Raw genomic sequence first — 5,194 nt, 5'->3', positions numbered from 1 at the left:
CAACTATCTAATCCTTCCAATAATTTCCTCAAAGAACACAATATAGATAGGGCATGGAAATCAAGTTAAGTCTTAAAACTTCATAGATCATGGATCAAATGCTTTCATTTTGAAATGTGTAACATGTCTCTAATTTGTCATTTCAATGTACCAAAACTGAGAATGCATGTCAAACCATGTTAACCATAAATTCACAAGATATTCACTCTATTTTTCACACAAGTGTTTAGGGGTTAACTATTCTACACTCAAAACAATCTCATGCAATACCGTCATATGCTTGCTCTTCAATTTTATCTCCACTTATCAACAAAATCACATCTTGGATGAAAAAGAATTTTTATTGGATGTAATGAGGCTTAGGGTGAGCCGTTAAAGAAATGAAATGGAATGGAAAAATAATTTTCAAGCAACAATCTTTTTAAGATTAAGAACTTAAGAACTAAAGATGCTCAAAATTTCCACTTTCTCACCACTCCCCCAAACTTGAACAAAAACTAATTATTGAATTGAAATTACATTTTTTGAGATTTCATTTCTTTTGTTTCTCCTCTTTTTGCTTTCTTCTCAACTTTTTTTTATACTACTTTTTTTTTTCTTTCACTAATATAAAGTAAAATTGCAAAACAAAGAATACTCCCACACTTATTCTTTTCTAAGTAACCCCAAACTTATTTCTCTGGCAAATGTTTAAGTTAAAAGGACATACATCTGTGGTGTGAAGAATTGAAAGGCTGATTACACAAAGGCTCAAAATGGCAATCTAAGGATATTCAATCTTTTGGGACATACTCATTTGGCCACACTACACCAAAAACTGCATCACACGACGGTGAAAAAACGTCGTCTGATTTGAAGACTCACCGTCGTCTGTCTCGATGTTGTCTGATGAAAAATCAGACGACGGTGAATTCACCGTTGTATGATACAAAGTCAGTCGACGTATATTTCTTAACACCGTTGTCCAAGAACTTGACAGATGCCGGACGCACCCATGCGCAGCACTTGTGCGCAGCAGTTCACACAACAGAATTTACTTTTATGCCGTTGTGGGTTGAATTTTCATACAACGGTTTTGTAGTTTAGCTGTTGTGTGATTAAAAGTAAGACAACTGTGTTCTAGTATTTTCTGTTGTATGAGCTTAAAACTAGACGACGTTACTTATTGAAATCCATTGTGTGATATCTATGAATGAGTTAAATTAGACGACGTAACTTATTGAAATCCATTGTGTGATATATATAATTGCGTTGTGTGAATACCCAAATTTTGAATGGATATAAATTAATAGTGAACAATTGGAATACAAATTGAATGCAAACCATCAAATGATCAACATTTGTACCAAAATCATTGTGATACATCAATTCATCAAATATTGAATTTAAGGAACATTGCTAAAGCATTCATACATCTCATAGACTAAAAAGCATTTAAGTTTCCTAGTTAAGTTTTACATGTTGAAAGAAAATATAGCTTGCTGCATTGCTTGGTACTCCACGCTTGATCTCCCAAAGACTCTTTATGCAACATTCCACCATATAGTTCCTGACACAATTAACAAATGCAATGAAAACAAAAGGGATAATGCATGCCTTACTATGTACATAATATACAAGCATTTTAGAATTAAACAATTTATAATATACAAGGAAGAAAGAAACAGAGTGACCTTCTGGGGCATAACAGCAAAAAACACATAAACCTCGCCTTCAAAAGAGAGAGTGAGCTCACTAGTCCACAACAACAACAAGAACTCGTGCCCCAGACTTCCGCCTTATTACCAGCAATGATGTTGTCCCCATATATTCACAGCAAGTCTCAACCACTTGGCCAAGCTTGTAGCAGATGATCAAATCCAACAAATATATACTAATCAAAAGTAAGTGCAATTATGACTATATAGAAACCCCCAGCAAGATTGACCGATACTTGCTTCTAGCTCTTTAAGCACTTGTTGGCACTGCAATTTGTTTGCACCAGATATTATATTAAAAGGAACACTGAACACCATACTATGCTCAGAGCATTACAAAACTATAAAGATATTGAGAAAATCTGGTAAATATTTCTTCCAGTGACCATTATCTCTTACTAATCACCATATTTTAAAAAAAAAAGTGCATGTTTTATCTTAGTACGAGCAACAGATCATTGGAGTTGGTGCTAAACGAGTTTGATATTGGGGAATATATTTTATCTTAAACCAATGATCAAGTCAGGAAACAAAAAAAAATAATTGAGTGCTGCTTTCTTCTTTGATGATGTTTAACACCAGTATGAGTTCCTTCAAAATACTAACATTTAGTCCTACAAGTAAACTATTGCTATACAAAGACCAAGAACAAGAACATGCATACAAACAATACCACAAAGAAAGCTCAAAGTATAATAGAAGAACTTACAAGGATCAGGTTTTGTGAAAATGGACCGAATTGCTAGTAGCACCTTTGTAATCGTTAGTGCTGGACTCCAACCATCCTTTACGATTTCCAAACTTACATTACCAGAAGAATCAACATTGCAATGAAAGACTCGAGTCCTGAATACGATCTGCAACACCAATCCTTTTAAGAAGAGAAATAATAAAATAAAAGAATACTAGCATCAAATGAGTGAATCAATCACACAGATAACCTGCTGACCTCCAGTAGTTTTAATTTCATACATATACATTTTATTCTTAAGATCAATATTTGATACATTGATTAATGAAATCGGTACCAAGGCTACTGCCTATGAGTCCCACTAATGACCTGAATGAAAAGTTGGATAATCACTTGTCCTAGCTTCCTGTCACTAAGAGCTTGGCCGGTTGAACATTGCAAATCTAATTGGAGAGATAAGAATTAGGCTATCCTTTCAATTTGGAAGGATATTTATATTAATTAGGAAAGTTACATATAAGGCAGCAAACAGAACATAAGCAACTATACCTCATTATTTTCATTGACGACAAATCCCCCAACCCCTACTTGATGTGAAGCATTAGCAGGAAGCATGCAATTTTGTATATTTAGATAGCTTATGATTGACCAAATCTGAATATCTAACTTCTACTTTGAAACCCTCTTGTAAGCAAACCAAATAGATTAGGTAGGACAAGAACACTAAACAATTAGAACAAAGTTTGACACTCACAGTGCCATTGCGGATTCGGCCGAGATGTCTAGCTGCACCTATAGTGCTTTAAAGAGTAAAAAGCCAATGAAGATGACCAGCAGTGTCACAACCCAGAATTGAGTCATGACTAAAGTGGAGGTTAAAAACTGAAATTAGAGTAAGGCACTTTTTTTTTTTTTTTTCAGACAATACTTTCAGTTAAAAGAGAAGGTGATTAAGCATAAAGTATAGACAAGGCTCTAATGGGAAAATTACTGTTTGGATGAAACAGATTGTAAGTAAGGAAGGCGTTAATTCAAAACCTTAGTAAAAATATATTTGTTAACAATCACCTTCAATAGGTACACTTGAACCTGCAGTAGCTATATGTATAAATCCTTAGCTACATAGCATTAAAAGAGGAGAACAACATCAAAATATAGTTCTTGTGTGAACTTTGAAGAATTCCAGCAATTATAGCACAAAAACTAGTTCCATGTTGATGTCCAAAAGCCAAGAATAAAGATAAATAAAAAAACGAAGAGCACAACTGCTCCTTCATTCAAATCAGTGACTAAACAACATGAGAAAATTGGGAGAGAAAGAGAGATGCTTCCAAATATCATTGTTAAAACTTTTGCTCAAAACCTAATTCAGATAAAACTGAAAGAACAGAGGTAATGATCATAAGAAACAAGGCATCATTAATTCATGCCAAAACAAAGAAATCAAAGCTGCACGAAGGGAAAGCATTCCCTAACAAACAAGATTTCCACTTACAAATCAAATAATACCCAAAACAATAATCTCAAAACAATTGGTAAAGAAAACATTCCAAAGCAATCACACTCACTACGTACACACCAGATTAGAAACTAAGCTATAAGAAAGTTTTGTTTTCCCTACCTCAAGCCTTAGTTCAGCGGCTAACAAAACCCCAATCCACTGCTACAAGCGGCAACCCAAATCAAAATGCTAATACCCACTCGATAATCAGCAATTCCAACCACCTAAACCAAATTTTCGACAAAATTAAACCCAAAATCAAAGAAAGGCAGAAACAGAAGGAGTGGGTTTTAGAAGATGGAAAATTCGACTTACTAGAGATAGCTGCAAGTAACCAAGGAATTCAATTCGAGGTCGGTGGGTTTCACAGCAATCTCTCTGAAGCTATTGGAAAAGTGTAGATTTTGACCTTTGGGTGAGTGAATGGAGGTCAGTCTTTGAGGCAAAAGAAGCGGTGGAAGAGGAAGTAGGCATGATGTTTCTCGTTGAGAAAAAGAAAGGCACAGGAATGAAGGAGTGAATGGCACGTGTTGTCTCATTAGATTGTGACTAAGCTTTCTAAACAGATAAGTCTAAAACAAATAAAGTAAATAACCAACTATAGAGATAAAAATCTGAAATAAAACCAAATCCTAGTCAGAAAACAAAACACACCAAAAGAGAAGGACAAAGAAACAATGCGGTAACCTAGCCTATTTCTTAAGTGAGATCGTCACAAGCAGATACAAAGGATTTCTGCCATTAAGGCACAAAAATAGATAAGTAAAGATAAACACCAACAAGTTCATATATCCTTGGTACAAGAAAAGTATAGAATACAGCTCATTCAAACACATATAGAATACATACCTGCTCAATTCAAAAGAAAAAAATAGAGAAACCATTCAATACGAAAGATTACACAGGGACATAAACCTCCAGAGCTCGTGCAAAAGTGCTTTAGAGAACTAAACTTTAGAGAACATACCGCTCGGAATATCCTTGAGCTGAGTTCCACGACTCTGAAATCTCACAAACCAAGCACAATGTAAATCACCCAAGTGCCATACAAGTAATTAACAACGAAAAAGCAAAAAGCCCCTCTTTTCACATCACAATACCAAAAATTGATAGTCTACCAAAAATTGGCTCTTCCCCATAAGGGCAAGCCATTTGACAGTTCACTTTCCAAGAACACCCAACAAGAACTCCATAAATACCAAACACTACATGGAATCTAGTAACAATATTCACCATTGAAGGAGAATATGATTGAGTACCTGGAACAAAAATCAAGAATTGTTTGAATAACATATATTATGGATC

General features: G+C 34.8%; 1 long non-coding RNA gene across 5 annotated transcripts; it reads right to left on the bottom strand.

Annotated features, from left to right (window-relative positions):
* Positions 1–1,299: 1,299 nt before the first annotated feature.
* LOC133711971 (uncharacterized) lies at positions 1,300–4,355 on the bottom strand. 5 transcript variants are annotated; one of them, XR_009847092.1, is made up of 4 exons: positions 4,205–4,355; positions 4,010–4,113; positions 1,674–2,554; positions 1,300–1,549 (listed from the first exon to the last, which is right to left on the bottom strand). It is a non-coding gene; the product is annotated as an uncharacterized LOC133711971 (long non-coding RNA). The 5 variants fall into 5 exon arrangements; XR_009847093.1 differs by having other exon boundaries at positions 1,736–2,554; XR_009847091.1 differs by having other exon boundaries at positions 1,300–1,964; positions 2,407–2,554.
* Between the last annotated feature and the right edge of the window lie 839 nt (positions 4,356–5,194).

This window comes from Rosa rugosa, chromosome 5, assembly GCF_958449725.1.
Source record: "Rosa rugosa chromosome 5, drRosRugo1.1, whole genome shotgun sequence".
Taxonomy (NCBI): domain Eukaryota; kingdom Viridiplantae; phylum Streptophyta; class Magnoliopsida; order Rosales; family Rosaceae; genus Rosa; species Rosa rugosa.
Note: the sequence above shows the minus strand (reverse complement) of the source record. Positions and strands in the feature narration are given on the sequence as shown.